Here is a 24,793-nt window from a genome sequence, read left to right on the forward strand (position 1 = left end):
CCCTTCACACTTCCTTTATGAACTCTTGCCGTCTGGTCGGCGCTACTGAGCACCAGAACAGCCAGGCAAAAAAAAGTTTCTTTCCTCGGGTCATCTACCTCATGAACAATTAAATGCCCCCACCGGGCAATAAACGTGCAATACAGAACACTATTTATACTCATATTTATTTAGCATATCTCTTGCATTATATATAACATACCGGTAACACTTTACAATAAGGTTGTATTAGTTAACATTAGTTAATGCATTAGTTAACATGAACTAACCATGAACAACACCTCTGTTCAGCATTAGTTAATCTTTGTTAACGTTAGTTCATAAAAATACAGCTGTTCATGGTTTGTTCATGTTAGTTCACAGTGCATTAACTAATGTTAGCAAGATTTGAATAAAGCATTAGTAAATGTTGAAATTAACATTAACAAAGATAAATAAATGCTTTATAAGTGCAGTTCCTTATTAGTTCATGTTAACTAATGTAGTTAACTAATGTTATCTAATGAACCTTATTGTAAAGTGTTACCAACATACCTTGATTTTGCATATTGTGTATTTTTAATCTCTTATCACTTTATTTGTATCTGTCTTGTGCACTGGAAGCTTCTGTCACCAAGACACATTCCTTGTATGTTAAAGCAATAAATCTCTTTCTGATTCTGATTCTGAATAGACAGCTTTAGCCTTTGGTAAAAACTTTTATGCAACGCATTTAAGATGTATATATGTATCTATGTATCTATGTATCTATGTATCTATGTATCTATCTATCTATCTATCTATCTATCTATCTATCTATCTATCTATCTATCTATCTATCTATCTATCTATCACTGCACAATACCTGCATTTCAGTCTTACTTTAAAGGAAACGACTTTATTGGCATTTTAGAACTCATTAGCACAATCAAAAAGGTTAATTCAAACATTCAAAACAAGACCACTGAAAGGCAATTAAAACCGCGGGAATCAGTCAGTCAGTCAGTCGACACGCACACGTCCCTCTGCAGATCTGGCGCGTAAATGCGCTATTGATCTGTTCTGTGATCGTGCGCGTGCATTTCTAGAACTCACGAGAGATGATTGACGGATCCTCTGCAGCATTATGCTCGAGTTTCTACCGTGAGAGGTGAGCAATGAGGGTTTGATGCGGATGAGCTCGGATTTAAAGCACTTTAGTTGTTGCTCATTTCTATTCACACGCCATGTAATGAATGTAACGTGTTTGAAAATTAATGCACAAGGCGCATTTTTGCTTATGCTGGAAAGGCACAATGAGCATATCACCGTCAGGTTTGCTGCATGAGCATGATTTTGGAAAATATTTCCCAATGCAATACATGACGTCACCTTTAGAGAACTTTTCTCGCAAATGCATTGCTTTCCGCGGCATATAACGAGTGCACGCGCAATCTGAACCCTATTCACATTCAAATCAGCACACACACACACTACTAAGACAAACACTGGAATTAGCTGTACTGTCGTTTGATTACATTTGAATCGTTACTTGAACCTATTCGTTCTTTATTGAGGCCCATTACAACACGCAACCCTAATGAGTTTATCACGATTTTACTAACTAGATCACTTTGGGAATGGACAGATTTGAGCATTATCTCTTAATTAGCATGCATATTATGATTAGAGTTAATTATTGCTAGATTTTTGCAAATAACATTCTAGTTTATTTCAACACAGACATTTAAGAGTTTATCATTAAAAGGCTATTTGCAAGGAAATCCAAAACCCACTCCTTCTAAAGCAAACCCATGTCAATATTTTGCATTTTTATAAGATGTTATATTCGCAGATTTCAAGGCATGACACCTGAGGATACTTTAACTGCCATTACACTTTAAAAGAAAGAAAGAAAGAAAAGTGTTCCTAAAATATCCAATTCGAATCTATTTGAATTTAAACGGATTGAAGTATTCCAAATGTGCACGTTCTGATTACAAATTATTGTGTTATGAATAAATTAAAATTCTAATTTCGATCATGATACTTAATTAGGAGGAACTACAAGCCTGATGATTTTGGGTGGATTTAATAAGTTTGACAATATTTCACAACTACTAACGTTCATTTAACACCCCAAAACAATAGACAACCGATAGTTATGAATATGTAATATTATGAATAGCCTATGTAATATTTTGATCACGTATTACATTACAGTTTGTCTAGCATTTCTCGTGTACAATTATAGGCCTGCATTTTAAAGGGCATTTTTTTCATTCAGTAAAAGTAATATCTGATGTTTTATTCTTTTTTAAAAGCACAGACTCATAATTTTACATTTTGCAAGTTACTTTTAGACATTTAGACGGACTAAGTGAAACGTTTTGATAACTTTCTAACAAGAGTCTGACAACTGATCATAAAAAAATTGTTATGACATATGAAAGTAATGCCATTTTCACTAGTCCACATAACAGTTACATGCACATTTAATTTTATATAGGCTATAATTAGTATATTTAAGAGTTTTAATGCACTATAGATGAAATGCTGAAACGGGTAATGCAACAATAACTAAAAATAAATGGCAAAAAGTTTCATTTTCATGAAAGACAAGGAAACCTCCGCTTCGAATATTAAAGTAACTTACAGAGAAGGAGCAGATAGTGAAGTTCAGGATCCGCATTTAAACTGGGAGCTCATGGGCCGAATCCAGACAGGAATGCGACCAAAACTATTCCCTATTCCCAAAATCCAGCAGCGCACAACGACAGGATCGCATGCCAACAGCGAGCCACTGATAGTATCCGTGCGTGTTTGTGTAAATCCTTTCAGAGGAAAAAAAAAATCAATTACGCGTCCCAGCAACTTTTTTTTCGTCCGTAAACCAAGCTGTTGTTGATTCACCAAAGGGCTCGTGCAAACGCTACAAGAGATGCAACACAGAATAAAACATCCATCCCAAAATACACATCCAGTGACATGAGCGCAGTCTCTGTGGATACTGGCTGTTCTCAGACGCTTTGTCAGGTTTACTGAGATTTTTTCTCTCTCTTTCCAACCCCCTGAAGAAATGTCACTCCCCCCTGAAACCCGAGACGTTTCCTGGCTGATAGTTTTTGGACTCGCTCTTTCTCCTCCAATCACAGACCTCAGAGCTCGGGCTCCCTACGAGCTCAACCAGTTCTGCGCAATCCTCCAAAGTTTGTCCGGAACTGGGGTCTCCCAATCTCCCTCCTCCCCTACACGAGCTCCAGTGCTGCAGCAGAGTGCCATTGATTCACTGCAACAGCGCCACCTAGTGGACGATCTGTCAGATTATTAACCCTTTTGGGGTCTCGGAGACCCCAGGGCCATTTAAATTGCTCACATGCTTGGGCCATGACACTTTCCATTTCATGAATTTAAGATTTAAAAACATTCTATCATGCAAAGATGTCTGTAAGTGTTAATAAATTGCATTGTGACATCTCAAGATTCATTTAACAGTATTTGTTGAGATATGTTCTCTTCAAGGGAACAGGAGTTTATATTATTACGTTCTGACAAATCTAACAAAACAGAGATAAAGGGAGTTGAGTGTGTGACAATCTTTCAAAAATGTGGTCCAAACTATAAAAACTACACTACTTTAGTGTTTTAAACTCACCAAGGCTGCATTTACATGATCCAAATATTCAAAAATTAGGCCTATTTGGAATACAAATAGGATGAAATACATATTAGAATGATTTCTGAAGGGTCATGTGACCCTGAAGACTGGAGTAATGATGCTGAAAATTCAGCTTTGCATCACTGGAATAAATTACATTTTCTACTATATTTAGATAGAAAATAGTTTTTTTGAAATTGTAATAATATTTTACAATTTTACTGAATTTCTGATCAAATGAATGCAGCCTAAGACTTAAAAAAACATACATTTCCAAATCTTTGGCCATAAATATTCTTATAGATTTCTGGAAGAAAGTCTAAACAAAGTGTAAAAGCCTTAAAACGTACAATATAAACACTTCAGCTTAAACTATATAATAATATATAGTTAATAAAAGAAATTAATAATAATACATTTTAATAAATAATAATAAGGCAGTCATTTTTTCTTCCTTTTGATTTTAAGCAACATCATAGTATTAAGCTTTAAGGTTTCTGCTTTTAAAACTCAAAAATTAGAATTGAATACCAACCAATCAGCTATTAATATTTTAATATTATTATAATTTAAATTTCTATCATTTACATTTCTGTGTAATACAGAGCCCTTAAAAAATTAGATGAGAGGAAAAATAATAAGTCAATGCTTCAAACCTTCTTAACTCTTTTCGAGCTAACTCAACATTTCTCGGGGAACGCAAAAGCATTGACAAATAATTGTTCCTCCATCTCGTATTTTGGTCCTTCGCCACATCCCTTTTAAGGGCTCCGTACTGTAATGATTTGTAAAAAAAGATTGAGTAAATCATTTCCTTTAATCTCTGTAAGCTGCACTACATATCATCCATATTGTTGCATACGGAGCCTGTTATTTTCCCAGCATTACTGGCTCAGCCTGATAGACTCCCTCATGCAGCTCCCCCATGGAGCCCTCTGTCTCCCAGCGCTCACACGGGGAGGCTCCCTAATCAATGACCCCTAAATGTCATAGACTGAGGGGCCCCCTGCCGCGCTCCACACTCCCCTTCCAAACTGTCTTCTCCATTGGACAGGCCCTTTTCACCGGTCCGAAGGAGAAAACTAAAGAGTTGTGGAGGAGAGCGGGATTAGGAGAGGAGGAGGGAACTGTGGCGAATATGCCTCGGCCTCTACACCAGGCTGCCTGAGCCTCCTGTTTTTTCCCCCTTCCTCATAAAAGAAACGTTCCCATTCACTCCGAACGAGCCAGCTAATAAGGCTGTTAAAGAAAGAGAGAGGTTCCTCTGTGAATGGGGCCTTCGATCACGGCTTTTCTTTCCCCTTTAGCCCGGATTCTCCCTCTCTCGCTCAAACACAGTGAAGCCATCACACACTCCCATAAAAGGTGACAGTTGGATCGCAATGAGAGGGAAGCGGGAAAAAAGGAGGGGACAGGCCACAGGTTTAGGGGTGTGAAATAAAAGATGGACTATACAGTCTTTCACACGCTTCCCCATCGCCTGTCCGAGCCAGATTTACATTGTTTTTATGGCTGTCGTACAGGCCTGCCACATTTAGCAAATACAATAGGACAGCCAGAGAGTCAGAGAAAGAGACAGAATTGAAAAAGGTTGGTCACGTCTTGCTGTTCGTCACTTTCTTCCGCGCAATGAGCCAACAGAGAAAACATACTAACAGTGTTTGCCATGTTCAGAATGGATTACTAGTTCAAATCACAGTTTATTAATGCAACACCTCTCACATCATGTTGCATGCTAGTGGCATCCTATCAGAAAAACTGGAAATAAATTAGATTATTTTGCATTATCTTTATTCGGAACATATTTACAAAGTCTTATACACTCACCTAAAGGATTATTAGGAACACCATACTAATACTGTGTTTGACCCCCTTTCGCCTTCAGAACTGCCTTAATTCTACGTGGCATTGATTCAACAAGGTGCTGAAAGCATTCTTTAGAAATGTTGGCCCATATTGATAGGATAGCATCTTGCTGTTGATGGAGATTTGTGGGATGCACATCCAGGGCACGAAGCTCCCGTTCCAACACATCCCAAAGATGCTCTATTGGGTTGAGATCTGGTGACTGTGGGGGCCATTTTAGTACAGTGAACTCATTGTCATGTTCAAAAAACCAATTTGAAATGATTCGAGCTTTGTGACATGGTGCATTATCCTGCTGGAAGTAGCCATCAGAGGATGGGGACATGGTGGTCATAAAGGGATGGACATGGTCAGAAACAATACTCAGGTAGGCCGTGGCATTTAAACAATGCCCAATTGGCACTAAGGGGCCTAAAGTGTGCCAAGAAAACATCCCCCACACCATTACACCACCACCAGCCTGCACAGTGGTAACAAGGCATGATGGATCCACGTTCTCATTCTGTTTACGCCAAATTCTGACTCTACCATCTGAATGTCTCAACAGAAATCGAGACTCATCAGACCAGGCAACATTTTTCCAGTCTTCAACTGTCCAATTTTGCTGAGCTTGTGCAAATTGTAGCCTCTTTTTCCTATTTGTAGTGGAGATGAGTGGTACCCGGTGGGGTCTTCTGCTGTTGTAGCCCATCCGCCTCAAGGTTGTGCGTGTTGTGGCTTCACAAATGCTTTGCTGCATACCTCGGTTGTAAAGAGTGGTTATTTCAGTCAAAGTTGCTCTTCTATCAGCTTGAATCAGTCGGCCCATTCTCCTCTGACCTCTAGCATCAACAAGGCATTTTCGCCCACAGGACTGCCGCATACTGGATGTTTTTCCCTTTTCACACCATTCTTTGTAAACCCTAGAAATGGTTGTGCGTGAAAATCCCAGTAACTGAGCAGATTGTTAAATACTCAGACCGGCCCGTCTGGCACCAACAACCATGCCACGCTCAAAATTGCTTAAATCACCTTTCTTTCCCATTCTGACATTCAGTTTGGAGTTCAGGAGATTGTCTTGACCAGGACCACACCCCTAAATGCATTGAAGCAACTGCCATGTGATTGGTTGATTAGATAATTGCATTAATGAGAAATTGAACAGGTGTTCCTAATAATCCTTTAGGTGAGTGTATATTTACCCCTTTTCCACCAAGGAAAACAGAAGTGCTGGTACTGGTTCGGAGCCAGAGCCTAGTTTCAAATCGGTTCTTTGTCTTTCCACACCCAAAGCACCAGCTCTGAACCAGGAAAAGTGGTTCTTAAAGGATTAGTTCACCTCAAAATGAACATTTCCTGATCATTTACTCACCCCAATGCCATCCAAGATGTCCATGTCTTTCTTTCTTCAGTGGAAAAGAAATTAAGTTTTTGAAGGAAAACATTTCAGGATTTTTCTCCACACAATGGACTTTTTAGTTATGACTACAATTGATCGTCTTGTGCTGGTCTGCAACGAGCCAGGCATTACGTAACATACGTTGAAAAGGTCACGCAGAACGTGGGCGGAAGTACCGTCCCATTGTTTACAAAGCGAACGTTCGAAGACTAATACAAAACGTTTTTTTAACAAAACAGGTAAAACAATGATAAATTAAATAATAAATATGTCATTCAACATACAATAAAATTTGAACGATCCCCCTTTTCCACACTTTTAAACAATGGGGTGGTACTTCCGCCCACATTCGGCGTGACCTTTTCAAACGTACCTCACGTAATGCCTGGCTCGTTGCAGACCAGCACTAGAAGATCAGTTGTGGGTAAAAAGTATATACATTACATTATGGTTTCGCTATAAGACCCTATTCCTCAGCTGGGATCGCGCTGTACCATTTGAAGCACTTCAAAGCCCTTTGAAACTGCACTAGCACTAGCTCTGAACTAGCACCTGGTTCATGCTAGTGGAAATGAATGTTCAATAAACACATTATTTTTCACATATTCTCCATTGTTGCAGCGCCTCTCTTCCCGGTCTGTCAGTAACGCTCTGTTTAGTTCCTGTCTCTATGAAGCCCCTCCTTATGAAAAGCACAATGTGCTCTGATTGGTCGGCTGGATCAATGTGTTGGGATTGGTCAACAGCTTTGAGCGTGTTTGGGAAACCCCCCTTACCATATCCACCAGTTTCAACACACTACTAACTAACTCAACCAGGCCCTGCCCCTTTATTCTGCGTATGCCCTATGGAGTCTCTGTTGCGTTCAGAATTTTTTTAAATTATTTGTATTTATTTATTTTCTCTGTTGCGTTCAGAGCTTTCTTCCGGAAACAACGGACCATATGAGATTCCAAGTCACAGTTCATCACTTAGCACAGCGTTCGTGGCTCGACTCGTCGAGACTGTTTTCCAAGATGGCTCCAGTCTGTATACGCGTAATGTACTGTCTTTATAAAGTATCTTATTAAACTGTTTGTACACTTACAAAGTTCTCAATGCTTCGGTTTGCATGTAGGGACCCTCATTATGCTACCGTGTTAGTTCACGTCTTTTTTGCGTCAATCGTTCTTAAAACCATATCATGCAAATGATCTAATTGAATGTGACTTTTTACGTAAGAATAGTTTAATGACCAATTGTACACATATGTGACAAAACCAGTCATAAGTCGGAGGGGTATATTTGTGGCAATAGCCAACAATACATTGCTTGGGTCAAAATTTTCTATTTTTCCTTTATGGCAAAAATCATTAGAATATTAAGTAAAGATCATGTTCCATGAAGATATTTTGTGAATTTCTTACTGTAAAAATATATATATAAACTATTTTTTAATTTGGACAACTTTAAAGGCGATTTTCTCAATATTTTTTTTGCACCAGATTATTGTCCTATCCTAACAAACCATAAATCGAAGGAAAGCTTATTTATTCAGTTTTTAGATTATGTATAAATCTAAATTTTAAAAAAAATTTACCCTTACAACTGGTTTTGTGGTCCAGGGTTACATATAGTTCATGGTTGATAAATGAGGCACAATACTGTCTAACATTTTTGGCAGTGAAGTACTAGGGTGAATTCAGGGGTATTTGGACACCTTTTGCCATTGAGATGATTTGGAAAAAGAGTCCCAAACAACCTGAATTCACCCTATATACTTTTAGCAATTAGTATGCGATTTGGAAAGTTGCTCATGACATAGCAATTCAATTAAAAAAACACATCCTGAGAAAGATTTGCCATTTCTTTAGGTCAGAGTTCTCAGAATGGATGCTAAACGCTCATTACAGCTCAGCCCTGCGGTTATGCTAATGTTGAGTTATTTCAGCGAGGCCATCGACACGACGGTGTTATTCCACCTCCGAAGGGAGTCACGTGACCAGCCTGCTGTGTGCTGCCCTTCTGTCTATTGACAGCAAGTTATGATTTATGCCAGACAATTGTTTGGTCAGCTTTTGATTTCAAAACAATCCTACCAAAATGCAGTTTGTTTTACTCGGAGAGGAGACGAAAAGAAAAACTATTCACACGGAGAATAAACATTCACTCCCCGCGTCACCACGAGGGCAAGAATTCTTAGAAAAACATTATGTCACGTATCATCTCCCTGGCAACGCTCCTGAGAAAAAATATTCATTATAATCATTAAGAAAACACTTTAAGCAGTGTTTTGGGGCAATTTGACTTTAGGTGTGCCAAATACTTGAACACTTAAATTATAGAGAGCGAAGCAGTTGTAGGATAATGTCTGTGTAGGTGTTCTCTGCCATGTATTAACACGCTTTGTGCAATAATTCACTTGTAATGACACATAGGAAAGTCAACCAAGCACAAATAGTTAGTCCTGATCCTTCCCTCTTACAAATAAAGGTTCTTTATTGGCATTAATGGAATCTTTCCATTCCACAAAAGGTTCTATAGAATTTTAAATGTTCTTCATGTGTGAATGGATGACTTCAATAAGTTCAGAAAGGCTTTTCAAAGGAAATGTATGTGATTCTTACCCATGCAAAAATCACTGCCATGATGCTATGTGCTATGCGGTTGCTTACTGGCCCAAAAGTGTTCCTTCATAATGCCTTCAAGGTCTTGATAGCACCATTAGCCAAATGACTTGGGTTCAAACCTACAAGGAAAAACTATTAAAATGGTCTTGGTTCACCAGCCACACTTACTGTAAGAGGTGGAAAACTGTGTGAATATGATTTTTGGTCTCCCTAATAGCACTCTTTTATATGCATATGAATGACAAACCCAGTTAAGGAACTTGTGGTGCATGTTCCTGACTGTGAGATTGGCACTTTTGGACAGCAAGCGTTACCAGTAAACGGCCTGTGGTGCAGCTTTAGTGATGCCGTTAGTGGTTGTGGTGACGGTCTCAAACTGCAGTCCATCAAGCGTTATATGGCGCTTCCTCATGGATACAGTAGGCAGAACAAAACCTCTTTTAGGGGTTTACCATCGGTTAGGAACCAGATAACACAGTCATTTAAGGAGTGCTATAAACTTGAGCACAAAGATGGGTTACTTTGATCATCCACACAAAATGACGATACATCTCACAGGTTATACATAATTGAATAACAAACAGTTTATGGATTTAAATCAGGTTTTAAAAAGGTTCAACATTATTTTTACAGATGTTTCTCCATTGCCAAAAGTAAACTAAAATTAAAATGGCAGGAATAAAATAAATAACACTCAAAACATGACAAGGCTTCAAACATTCTCAGAACATGTATTTTCCTTTCAGACATATTTAAAGGAAGTAGTTGAGATCTCATGAGTTTTCGGACCAAAAGCATTGATCTGAATGGATGTCGTCTCTAGTCAAGACTGATATTGAGTTGAGAAACTAACCCTGTTCATTCAAAGGAAAGATCTGTGATTGGTTTGTCCATGAATCTAAGATCTGATCTGGACTCACATGACCTGTGCTTTTCAATTTATTTTCAAGCATCAATTATCTATGGAAGCTTGTTTCCGCCACTGAATTAAAAAAAAGAGTAAGTGCGACTTTTTATCTCACAATTCTGACTTTTTTCTCAGAATTGTAAGATATAAACTCTAAATTGCAAGAAAAAAAATCCGAATTGCAAAAACGAGTCCGAATTGCGAGATATAAACTTGCAAAACCGAGAAAAAAGTAAGAATTGTGAGATATAAACTCGCAATCGCAAGAAAAAAAGTCAGAATTGCGATAAAAAAAGTCAGAATTGAGAATGTAAAAAAAAATACAGAATTGCGACATATAAAGTCACAATTGCAAGAAAAAAAGTCAGAATTGCGAGAAAAAAGTCAGAATTATGAGATCTAAATTTGCAATAGCAAGAAAAAAAGTAAGAATTGTGAGATATAAACTTGAAAATATGAAAGTCAGAATTGCGGGATAAAATGATTTTGCAAGATATAAACTCACAATTGCAACAGTGTAAAATCCAAGTGTGATTCTAACTAACACTTTTTAGTCACCTTTACTTAATGTCTTAACTTAATTGTAAAAATCTAGTAATCTGTACTATTCACATACTATTCCTTGTTTACTCACCTAAGTTAAGATTAATTGATTGATTTGAGTGCCATTTTGTCAAGCAAAAACAACAATAATGATAATCATCATTATGGAGATCAGTGTTCCATTTATTTGGCCACTTGGAACATTATAACTCTTTATTGATGCAGCAATGCAACAATAAATCACAGGTATTTGGTTTCAAAGGAAGAGAAGTAATAAATAGGTTGCTTTTAAAAGTTGACCTAGCTTCTGACTGAATAATTAATAGTTAATGATTTAGTCAGAAATTATGTAATCTATTAAAATGTAATATCTCCCTTTATGTCGTATTATTATCGTCTACCATTTTATTGCTAACATTTACATCATAAACACCTGTGTAACTTTTAATTGGGTTGATATAATCCCTCTATATTTGTGATAATATCTGAGACTTCAAGATCTCACATAGACTTCAACATTGAGCGAGCAAAACACAACAATGGTAGCTATACTAAGTCCAGAGTAAATTTAAATGATCTAGAAGTATGCAATTTGAACTGTTGTGTTAGTGAACTAATCTAACTAAGCATTTGTTAGCACAACATACTATTCCTATTTCACTTTACTTGTTTTTTTTGCATGCTTTTTAAGTAAGTCTAACTAATTAGATTATACAGTGAAGAAAAAAGTCAGAATTGCGGGACAAAAGGACAATTGCAAGATATAAACTCACAATTGCGAGAGAAAAAAATCAGAATTGCGAGATATAAACTTGCAAATGTGAGAAAAGTCAGAATTGCACCAAAAAAGTCACAATTATGACTTTTTCTCAGAATTGCGAGTTATAAAGTCAGAATTGAGAATTAAAAAAATGACAGAATTGCAAGATATAAACTCGCATTTGCAAGAAAAAAGTTACAATTGCGAGATATAAACTCACAATATTAGACTTTGAATTTGAGTGTCATCACACAGCTCGTTGCAGAATATATAAAATTCTTCTTAACACTTTATTTCCATTGTTCCACTTTAGACATTATAAGTAACTTTGCATCTACATGTCAACTAACTCTCATTAGAGTATCAGTAGACTCTCTGCTTAATATCTGCTAACACGTAATTAGATGCTCCCCAACAGACACTCTACTGTACTGACTTTGCAACTACATGTCACATTTTCTACTAACCCAAAGCCTAACACTCTTAACAGTCTGTTACAGTCCAATACTCTAATGAGAGTTAGATGACATGTAGATGCAAAGTTACTTATAGATAACAAAATGTCTAAAGTGGACCATTAATAAAGTATAATAAATTCTTCTAATGATTGAATAAGCTTGTTTATTTAAAAAAAAGTGCTTAAAGTACACCAATATGCAGATTTTACAGAGTCATCAGGCCCAAATGAGAAATCGAACACTCTGGCTCGTGCTGCTCTCCGCGGCTGCAGAGGTCTAATGAGAGGCATGCAAGTTATTTCAAGCACTCCAGAGAGCAACAGCTCAGACATCTGAAGAATCTGGACTCTTACACACACACACACACACACACACACACACACACACACACACACACACACACACACACACACACACACACACACACACACACACACACACACACACACACACACACACACACTGTTCTAGGGCTGGAAAGAGACAGCACTGGGCGGAAGGATGAGGGACTGTTAATGCACGGAGGTGACAGGAAAGGGCAGAGGTTAAGAACCGTCATCTCTACAAATCACCAAAGACTGACGTTTATGAGCCATTTAAGACAAAGACTTAATTAAGGAGACTCATTATCATGCACCTCTCAACAGCTCTAAAGACACCTCATATTTTACGTGCACTGTACCATGATTTGATGAAAGTTACCTGAAAAAGATTTCTTTAATCTGTGTTGATGAAAACCTTAACCATGTTTTATAAAATATCAAATTAAGGGTGACGTATTCTAATCACTGTTAAAAATAAAGGCTGCTATTAGAACCAAAAAAGCTTTTACAGCAAAAAAAACATCTTTTTTTTTTTTTGTACTTGAGTTCTTAAAGGGATAGTTCAGCCCTAAAAATAAAATGACATCATTGTTTACTCTCTGTTATATCAATAACAATTGTGAAGAACATTTAAATGGTTCTTTTCCATGAGACAGTTCATAGTAACCACTTTTGTCAAGCTCCAAAAAAGAACAAAACACCTCATAAAAGTAGACCATACAAATATATTTCATGTCTTATTAGCTTTGTGTGAGAAACAGAAACTTGGGCCATAACTCTTTAAAACCATCCCAGAAACGCTATGAAGTGTAATTGGCATCTGCATTTGGGATTGGTAGGACTTTTTATATGAAAGAAATATCTTGTGCTCACCAAGGCTGAATTTTTTTGGATCAAAAATACAGTAAAAATATAGATAAATATTATTAAAATTTTACAAAACTGCCTTTTCAGCATCATTACTCCAGTCTTCAGTGTCACATGATCCTTCAGAAATCATTCTGATATGATGATAAGCTGCTCAATTATTATCAAAACAGTTGATACATTTCTTTTCACGATTCTTTGTTGAATATTTCAAAGTTCAAAAGAACAGCTTTTGTTTGAAATATAAATATCTTGTAACATTATAAGTGTCTTTAATGCAGCTTAATGCATCCTTGCTAAATACACTGTAAAAAAAAAAAAACTGTTTTGATAATAATTGAGCAGGAAATCATCATATCCGAATGATTTCTGGAGGATCATGTGACACTGACGATTAACCCAGTGAATGGGTCATTTTAACCCAGCGATTGGGTAAATGTTTGCTTAAAAGAACCCAATCGCTGGGTTAAAACAACCCAATTGCTGGGTTAGTCCATTTTCAACACAACTTGGGTTGTTTTTAACCCAGCATTTTTAAGAGTGTACAATCAATTTGGATGTTTAAGTCATTTCAACTTAAATTAAATTAAACGGACTTAAAAAAAACTAAAAAAATTACCCTTTAAATGGCCTAGGACTATAGGTTAAATGTGCACATTATTGCTAATGCCATCTATTGTTGTGTGTGTGTGTGTGTGTGTGTGTGTGTGTGTGTGTGTGTGTGTGTGTGTGTGTGTGTGTGTGTGTGTGTGTGTGTGTGTGTGTGTGTGTGTGTGTGTGTGTGTGTGTGTGTGTGTGTGTGTGTGTGTGTGTGTGTGTGTGTGTGTGTGTGTGTGTGTGTGCTAGTTTATGTGATTTTTGACACAAATTTGTATAATGACATGGCTATTACACTGGTATTACAACGTAAACGTGGTTAATGAGGACATTTCAGATGTCATCATAATAAAAATAGCTTTAAAAACCTACAAAACAATGTTTTATTAAAAATGTAAAAATGCAGAATGTTTTCTGTGATGGGTAGGTGTAGTGTAGGGGGATATAATGTACAGTTTGTACAGTGTAAAAACCGTTACGTCTATGGAATGTCCTCATAATGTAGTTGCACCAACGTGTGTGTGTGTGTGTGTGTGTGTGTGTGTGTGTGTGTGTGTGTGTGTGTGTGTGTGTGTGTGTGTGTGTGTGTGTGTGTGTGTGTGTGTGTGTGTGTGTGTGTGTGTGTGTGTGTGTGTGTGTGTGTGTGTGTGTGTGTGTGTGTGTGTGTTGTGTGTTGTGCTTTCTGCTAAAGTTTGAAAATTTGAATAAAATATATTTGGGGGAAAGAGAATCTTATAACCTATAAAAATAGTTGAAGAAACTTGTTTTGATGAGTTAAAGCAATGTAAAACAGGTCATAACATAACAGAACTTATTGATCATATAATATACTTACAAATAAAGGTTTATATGTATCAATAGTTCCATTAAGAACCTTTAACATCCATGGAATCTTTCCATTCCACACAAGGTTATTTATATTGGAAAAAGGTTCTTTACATTTTTCTTTACACTAGAGAAAGAATTGTTATTTTAAGAACTGTAAGGTTCTTTGGGGGACCAAAATGGTTCTTCTGTGGCATATATGAACCCAAAAACCAGTACGCTGATCTAAAGAACCTGTAATGAACTTATGAAAGCACTTCAGAATGATATTTTGAAGAATGTTGGTATGCAGACAGTTGATGGTAGCCATCGACTTCCATAGTCTGTTTACCAACATTCTTCAAAATATCTTCTTTTGTATTAGAAGAAAGAAACTCATACAGGTTTGACAGAAGTTTCATTTTTGGGTGAACTATCCCTTTAAGAGTGAACACCTGTGGAAGACCTTCTTCTGAAGATTCAGACTGAGAATGAATCTGTTTAAGTTCAGTGGAGGTTCCTCCGGTCTATCACTGCATCATCTCTTCATACAAACCAACATGTTTCCACAGTCAACTTATATGGTTCATATTAAAGCCCAGGGCGTTTGTGCACGCACACACGCATATTTTTTCACATTTGTTTCATATTGCACTCAGGATATGAGTCATCTACCTCTGATCTTTTAATTATAACATGACAAAAATACATTGTAAAAAAAAAAAAAAAGAAGAAAATCCCTCCGGATGTTTAGGAAGTCTGGGGCCTAGAAAGTGCTGAAATAATGCAATTAAACTCAAAGACTGATAAAGTTGTCAAGGTGTTGGAGTGTGTTTTAACAATCTTCACGTGAGAGAGAAGTAGAAGCCAAGACGAGTTAACTACTTCTACAACAACACCTCTTTCATTCATCTCAGATCGATGGTACATGGATTGTTTCTTGACCAACAAACAAATCTGGGCTGTGTCTGAAACCTGGAAAATGCTGACACATTTCAAGGTAGGAAGGCATCAAGGCACGTCCGAATCTAATGTTAGCTTGACTTCCTGTCTCCTGAGATGATCGGTTTTTGAAGGCAGAATAAATGTATCCTTTGATATCCCACAATCCTGTGCCTTCCATTCTGTGACAGTTGAGCCAGACAAAAAAAAGATGGCGCCCCAAAGTTGCGTTTGCTGGTCGGTTTCTGTGTAAATGTAGGCCTACGTTTTAGACAAACATTTTCCACTTCTGATTCATTTCTAGCGAGAAATTACTACTGTAGTCATTAAATATATGTTTAGTTCTCACCAAAGCTCTCTCTTTTTTGCTGTAGATCATTAAACTGTTACACTGCCTCAGAAGTCTGTCTGAAATCAGTTTTGTGAGGTGCCGTCATGCACAACCGATGCAGAGTCATTGTCTGATAAGGCAGCGAGGCAACGAGTCAGTTGCCTAGGTTTTCGGACGCAGACCTGGGCTTCAGCTATTAAAGGAACACGCCGACTTTTTGGGACTTTAGCTTATTCACTGTATCCCCCATAGTTAGATAAGTCCATACATAACATTCTCATCTCCGTGCATGCCATAACTCACCCACCGCTAGCCTAGCTTAGCACAAAGACTGGAGGTAAATGGCTCCAGCTAGCCTGCTGCTCAATAAGTGAAAAATGTTCCTATTTACATGCTGTGATGTGTATAATCACATCGTGTACTAAGACAGACGGAAAAGATTTATAGACTAATATGGCTAGGAACTATTCTCTCATTCCGGCGTAATAATCAATTAACTTTGTGGCGTACCATGAGTGCAGCGGCGCAATGATATTACACAGCGCCTGAAAATAGTCCCCAGCACTCTCTGTTCAAGCAGGTTGTCACATTGGTTATGTTGACGGACAGACTGATCGTCTTGAAATGGCGTATGTATGACACGCCAATTCGTATGCCATTTTGGCGTGCTATCAAGATGCATAATCGTTTTTTAGCGTGTTTATCAACGCCGTTTCATTCTATCCCCCTACACTGCCCCTACCCCTAAACCTACCCATCACACACACACACACACACACACACACACACTGCCCCTAAACCTACCCATCACAAGAAACATTTAGCATTTTTACATTTTCAAAAAAACATAATTTTGTATGTTTATAAATCCATTTACATTGTGGACACACACACAAACACACACACACAATGGTTAGTTTCGGCGTAAACATTCACGTGGAATCGCACGGCGTATGGTTAGTTTCGCCGTTCACATACACGCGGAATCACACGGCGTAGACATACACGCGGAGATGATGGTTAGTTTCGCCGTTCACATACACGCGGAATCACACGGCGTAGACATACACGCGGAGATGATGGTTAGTTTCGGCGTTCACATACACATGGAATCACACGGCGTAGACATACACTGTTTACTGTTCACAGTAACAACTGTTTACATATGCATCTTGCACTGCCATATCTTAACTGGATTATGCTCATTTGCACTGCCGACTGTATTTATAGTACCAATGTTTACATTTGCATTTTTGCACTGTACTTCTAAATGTAATATGCAACCACTTTCCACTGCACTTTACACTTTTTTTTTTCCGGATAGCTCTGCCCATAATTTATTGCACTACCCTAATCCACTGCTATTCCTCATATTAGCCTAACATATTATTGTATACCTCTATCTGTAAAATTCTGTTTATAGTAATAGCCATCTGTATATTGTATTCATAGTACATATTCACCTGTAAATTCTGTTTATAGTAATAGCCATCTGTATATTTATTCACTGTACATATTCACCTGTAAATTCAGTTCTGTTTATAGTAATAACGTCTCTCTATTTATACATATTTATACATATTCAGTACATATCCATGTCCTGCACTTACGCATCCATTGTATATCCTGCACTTGCTGCTATTGCACTTCTGGTTAGACCTAAACTGCATTTCGTTGCCTTGTACTTGTACTTGTGTAATGACAATAAAGTTGAATCTAATCTAATCTAATCTACACGCGGAGATGATGGTTAGTTTCGCCGTTCACATACACGCGGTATCACACGGCGTAGACATACACGTGGAGATGATGGTTAGTTTCGCCGTTCACATACACGCGGTATCACACGGCGTAGACATACACGTGGAGATGATGGTTAGTTTCGCCGTTCACATACACGCGGTATCACACGGCGTAGACATACACGCGGAGATGATGGTTAGTTTCGCCGTTCACATACACGCGGTATCACACGGCGTAGACATACACGTGGAGATGATGGTTAGTTTCGGCGTTCACATACACGCGGTATCACACGGCGTAGACATACACGTGGAGATGATGGTTAGTTTCGGCGTTCACATACACGCGGTATCACACGGCGTAGACATACACGCGGAGATGATGGTTAGTTTCGGCGTTCACATACACGCGGTATCACACGGCGTAGACATACACGCGGAGATGATGGTTAGTTTCGGCGTTCACATACACATGGAATCACACGGCGTAGACATACACGCGGAGATGATGGTTAGTTTTGGCGTTCACATACACGCGGAATCACACGGCGTAGACATACACGCGGAGATGATGGTTAGTTTCGGCGTTCACATTCACGCGGAATCACACGGCGTAGACATACACGCGGATAGCTCAAAATGCATACAGATAACACGGCATTTGGCTTTAGAAAGTGGCGTGTATGTTTACGCAAAGTCATGATGTCATGATGTGACGGAAGTTAGCCTATTTTCAGGCGTTGTGTAATATCATTGGGCCGCTGCCCTCATGGTACCGCACAAAGTTAATTGATTATTACGCAGGAATGAGAGTATAGTTCCTTGCCATATCAGTCTATAAAATCGCAACTTTTAATTTTCCGTCTGTCTTAGTACACGATGTAACTATACATATCACAACATGTAAATAGGAAAATGTTGGCGTTATTTTGTCACTTATTGAGCAGTAGGCTAGCTGGAGCCATATACCTCCAGTGTTTGTGCTAAGATAGGCTAGCGGTGGGTGCGTCATACAGAGTTATGGCACACACTGAGATGAGAATGGTATTTATGGACTTATCTAACTCTGGGGGATACGGTGAATAAGATAAAGTCCCAAAAAGTCGGCGTGTTCCTTTAATATGAATGACTACTCAGTTTCTGATCACTCTGGCCATCTTTTATAACAGGTAGAAACTCAGCTAACAATCTTATTAAGGTCCGAACACTCGGCTCTCCCTGCTGATGTCTGTGTGTGAGGACTGCAGGTTACGCATTTGTGCTGACTGAGCGAATCCATGAACTCATTCTGTCTGGACAAGCAGGAAACGTGGTTAAACTTTAGCACTAAAACTGTCACAAACAGGCCCAGACACAAACCCCAAACACTCCCGTGTGTCATTAGCGGGATAATTAGTCAACGGAGGCGGTCGTTGGGAACTGTTTTTATAGCGTTCATCTATTTCCATTGTGACGATCCAACACAAACAACATTTACTGTTCATCAGTGACAAAAACACTGCTTGCCACCACTGACAAATGAATCCTGACATCAAAAGGCTTAGCTAGTGTAAGCTAAATACCAAAACTTTGCTGAAAAAACTCAAATATAAGACTCATATTCTACCGTTCAAAAGTTTTGGATTTTTTATGTTTTCACAGACGTCTCTAGTGCTCACATAACAGCATTTATTTAATAAAACATGCATGTGAAAAAAAATTACAATTCCAAATAACAGTTTTCTATGTGAATATATTGTAAAATGTATTTTATTCCTGTAATGTAAAGCTGAATTTTCAGCATCATTACTCCGGTCTTCAGTGTCACATGATCCTTCAGAAATCATTTTGATATGCTGATTTGACCTTCGAGAAACGTTTCTGATTATTATCAATGATTCATATTTTTGTGGAAACTGTGATAGCGTGATTTTTTCAGGATTCTGTGATACATTTTATGTTCAAAAGAACAGCATCTTTTTATAGCGTTTTTTTTGTAAACACTATCTTTACTGTAACTTTTGTTCAAGTACATGCTAAATAAAGTTTTGAAAAGTATATTTTTAATGTGTTTTTATAAGGGGTGTTTTTAATCATAAGAACAGCTATGAACAAACTCGTAACACTCCAAATAACACCTTAGCAACCCCATAACAACGCACTAAAAACAATTCAGAAACTGCATAGCAACACCCTGGATACAAACGACCACGCCCTATGGCAGCTCGTTATCACAGGATAACACAACTGATCTGAACAGCTATGTTAGCACATTATTCCAGTGTATTATTCCCCTTGTCTGTTATGATGTTCACACTCATCTCTCTTCTGTCTAAATGCGGCCCCACTTCAGTTGTCTTTCATCTTGAGATGCACAAAGGCTTTGAGAAGTCTCTGCGAGACACTAGGGAATGTGAAGTAGTCAAAAGAGGAGGAGGAGGAGGAGGGGAAGGTTCATGATGAACCTCTTCAGCTGTGTGTTGACAAAGACGTGGATTGTATTGTGACAGCACCTGGCTGCACCTCCGTGAGGAGGACTGAACACACACACTGCTGTTACTTCATTAAAACACACAGCAAAGAGAGTCCAGGAACAGACACCGCAGATTCTCTATGCTTCACACACAGCCCGGACAACAAAACAAAGTCGCTGTTTGGATTTAAATAGGCAAATGCTTAAGAGTCTTTGGAGTTATTATTGCTCATTATTGCAGTGATGATTATGTTTCTAGCATGTTATGTTTGACAAAATCTCTTGACCAAAAATGTACGCACCTCTTGATGAAAATAAATGCTGTGATGTTATCAATTTGTGGTCAAGAGCTTGTTTTGGCAATGCAAGAGTCCAGCACTCTGTAAAGTCTCCTCCAGCACATCCCAAAGACTTTCAGTGAGTTTACAGTTCAACCCCTTTTACCTAAAATATTTACTTGAAGTACCTCCAGAGATTCACATGAATCGTCCACATGACCTCATGACCACATGACCAGGTAAACAAATAACATATTCATCTTTCAGTAACTTTTATTTTGATTTTATGATGATTTATTTATTTCCATTTTATATTTTATGATTTTATTATACATTTTTCATCAACATACAGCAGCCCAGTTTGAGAAACCAACACCATAAATGTGCAATGTGTCTATTATAAGTTTTTAATTATAAGTAAATAGTGCATTATTTTCCAAGTCTTCTGACAACTACTACTTAATGAGATTATAATAAACAAAACAAAATGTAAACAATGACAATTTACATCCATCTTTACTGTACATTAAAACATTTCGAATTAGTTTAAAAGAAGAAAAGGTTTGTTTGCTTATTTTCTTTTGAATAAATATATACAGTACATCAAACGTTTGGACACAATCAACGTCATTTTTATATAATTATATAAAATTATAATGACTTCTGCTTCAATGCTTGTAATTATTTAATGCTTGAAATTATGTATATATTTATTATTTACATAATGGACTCAAAAGAATAAAGAAAATATAATTTATTCTACTATGCTTGAAAATATTGATTAATTTATTAAATGCGTTAATTTATTTATTTAGATATAATAGCTCCTGCTTAAATGCTTGAAATTAATTATTTATTTATTTATTAATTTACTTATTTATTTTTGATATAATGGGTTCTGCTTAAATGCTTGGAATTAATTATTTATTTATTTAATAATTTACTTGTTTATTTTGATATAATGGGTTCTGCTTAAAATTGTTTATTTATTTATTTACTTATTTATTTTAATATAATGGGTTCTGCTTAAATGCTTGAAATTATTTATTTATTTACTTATTTATTTTGATATAATGGGTTCTGCTTAAATGCTTGAAATTATTTATTTATTTATTTACTTATTTATTTTAATATAATGGGTTCTGTTTAAATGCTTGAAATTATTTATTTATTTATTTATTTATTTTGATATAATGGGTTCTGCTTAAATGCTTGAAATTATTAATTTAATGTATTTATTAATTTTATTCATTTATTTTGATATAATGGCTTCTCCTTAAATGCTTGGAATTAATTATTTATTTATTTAATAATTTACTTGTTTATTTTGATATAATGGGTTCTGCTTAAAATTATTTACTTATTTATTTTAATATAATGGGTTCTGCTTAAATGCTTGAAATTATTTATTTATTTACTTATTTATTTTGATATAATGGGTTCTGCTTAAATGCTTGAAATTATTTATATATTTACTTATTTATTTTAATATAATGTGTTCTGTTTAAATGCTTGAAATTATTTATTTATTTATTTATTTTGATATAATGGGTTCTGCTTAAATGTTTGAAATTATTAATTTAATGTATTTATTAATTTTATTCATTTATTTTGATATAAGGGCTTCTCCTTAAATGCTTGAAATTATTTATTTATTTACTTATTTATTTTAATATAATGGGTTCTGCTTAAATGCTTGAAATTATAATTTTTCTTAATGCTTAAAATGATTTACGTATTTATTTATATATAATGGACTCAAAAGAATAAAGACAATATAATGAAATTCTATGCTTGAAATAATTTATTTATTTAGATATAATAGCTTCTGCTTAAATGCTTGAATTGATTTATTTATTATTTAAAATGAAAAGCAATACCAAGTGTGCTGCACACGTGAACTGCTTTAGAAAGCATCCCAGGATGCACCATAAAGTTGTTGGAATATAGACATTAAAAAATATATATAAAAGAGTCTTCATTCATGTCACATTTTTGGAGACAAAAAATTTCCATACTTAAATGTGCTATTCTTGATGATTTGATGTAAAATGTGGAAAATAGTCGTAATAAAAAAATAAGAGCATGTGTCCAAACGTTTATGTACTCTAAAAAGCATCATATGACCAATCTTGTTTACACAAGACGGTTTTTCTTTCAGGGCGTACTTTTTACAGACGTTCCTCAAATTTTCCACTTCCATTTGTGCCTAAGATTGAGTCAAACAAAACACCCCCAAGTCAACTAATCCAGCGGCGCTCAGACAAACTTCAGAAGCAGAGCACCAGCGATCACTTAATCTGGATTAAGACGAGACTTTTCGTTCTCATTGGAGGAGTGGAAAGAGGAGGTGGAAAAATAGCAGGTTTGAAAGATTTATTGGCAGTGTTTGCTCATTTCATGCTCTCCAGGCTCAGAGGAGGGAGGTGTGGAGAGACACTCACGGGTTTGTTTTCACACACATGCTCGTACGCGCATCAGTCCCGGCCCATTTCATACAACCTCACATACTGTTAAAAGCCGGGGAATTTCAGTAAAAGCTGGCCACTGTATCTGACAGGCCGCCTTCACCCTGTTCATAAAGAGCATCTGTGAGTGGGTTGAGTTTGAGCCGGGCATCAAGTCACGGCATGCAAGTCTGCAGGTGAACTAATGACAGATTTACATTGTCGTCTTCCCCTTTGCTCCACTTTCTGCCCGCTTAATGACTCGATTACGCAACGCAGCACAGTCGAATCTCCCGCCGGCTTCACCTATGGCGAGTAGAAGCGTGTTCAAACTTCTGCAGTGATGTTGTTGGCACACACTGTTCCTGCCACGTTGCCCTCAGGTTTTCACTGAGTTTATGCCACACTGCAACTTGTTTGAAAACACTGCGGGCAAAGATAGATTTAATGACTTTATCAGCAAGTACAAAGAACGAATGGAGGATTTGCATGTTAAATAGGCCTTGAAGTTCCTCAACTGACGTGTGGCTATAAATAGACATGAAAGAGCAAATGAGGGGGAAAGAGGCAAACACAAACTCTGTACAAAATAAAGTCATCAATCTAAACAGCATCAGCTCAGACTACAGCAAGTATTATCGCTTTATATGATGGACAGATTCAATTTAGGCTTTTATTCACATTTAAACATCCATCAACTCGCACATCCGTTGTGGTAAACAGAGGGTCATGTTTGCTTGACGTGCGAGAACCAATGAGGTTCGTTCTCGTGTTACGCAGTTTGAGCTTCAGAAGAACCAATGAGGTTCATTCTCGTGTTAAGCATCATGTTTGAGCTTCAGAAGAACCAATGAGGTTCATTCTCGTGTTAAGCATCATGTTTGAGCTTCAGAAGAACCAATGAGGTTCATTCTCGTGTTAAGCATCATGTTTGAGCTTCAGAAGAACCAATGAGGTTCATTCCCGTGTTAAGCATCATGTTTGAGCTTCAGAAGAACCTATGAGGTTCATTCTCGTGTTAAGCATCATGTTTGAGCTTCAGCAGAAGAACCTATGAGGTTCATTCTCGTGTTAAGCATCATGTTTGAGCTTCAGCAAAAGAACCAATGAGGTTCATTCTTGTGTTAAGCATCACGTTTGAGCTTCAGAAGAACCAATGAGGTTCATTCCCGTGTTAAGCATCATGTTTGAGCTTCAGCAGAAGAACCTATGAGGTTCATTCTCGTGTTAAGCATCATGTTTGAGCTTCAGCAGAAGAACCTATGAGGTTCATTCTCGTGTTAAGCATCATGTTTGAGCTTCAGCAAAAGAACCAATGAGGTTCATTCTTGTGTTAAGCATCACGTTTGAGCTTCAGAAGAACCTATGAGGTTCATTCTCGTGTTACGCATCATGTTTGAGCTTCAGCAATAGAACCAATGAGGTTCGTTCCCGTGTTACGCATCATGTTTGAGCTTCAGCAAAAGAACCAATGAGGTTCAGTCTCGTGTTACGCATCATGTTTGAGCTTCAGCAAAAGAACCAATGAGGTTCGTTCCCGTGTTACGCATCACGTTTGAGCTTCAGAAGAACCAATGAGGTTCATTCTTGTGTTAAGCATCATGTTTGAGCTTCAGCAAAAGAACCAATGAGGTTCGTTCTCGTGTTAAGCATCATGTTTGAGCTTCAGCAAAAGAACCAATGAGGTTCATTCTCGTGTTACGCATCATGTTTGAGCTTCAGCAAAAGAACCAATGAGGTTCGTTCTCGTGTTAAGCATCATGTTTGAGCTTCAGCAAAAGAACCAATGAGGTTCATTCTCGTGTTACGCATAACGTTTGAGCTTCAGAAGAACCAATGAGGTTCATTCTCGTGTTACGCATCACGTTTGAGC

General features: G+C 37.2%; 1 protein-coding gene across 1 annotated transcript in view; it reads right to left on the bottom strand.

Annotated features, from left to right (window-relative positions):
• The window catches only part of fgfr2 (fibroblast growth factor receptor 2), a 61,815-nt gene extending 58,834 nt beyond the window's left edge, over positions 1–2,981 (bottom strand). Inside the window, exon 1 of the mRNA XM_079843072.1 lies at positions 2,615–2,981. The gene's annotated coding sequence lies outside the window, so the exon portion shown is untranslated. The remainder of the gene's footprint in view (positions 1–2,614) is intronic.
• Between the last annotated feature and the right edge of the window lie 21,812 nt (positions 2,982–24,793).

Source organism: Gobio gobio (assembly GCF_949357685.1).
Source record: "Gobio gobio genome assembly, chromosome: 18".
Classification (NCBI taxonomy): domain Eukaryota; kingdom Metazoa; phylum Chordata; class Actinopteri; order Cypriniformes; family Gobionidae; genus Gobio; species Gobio gobio.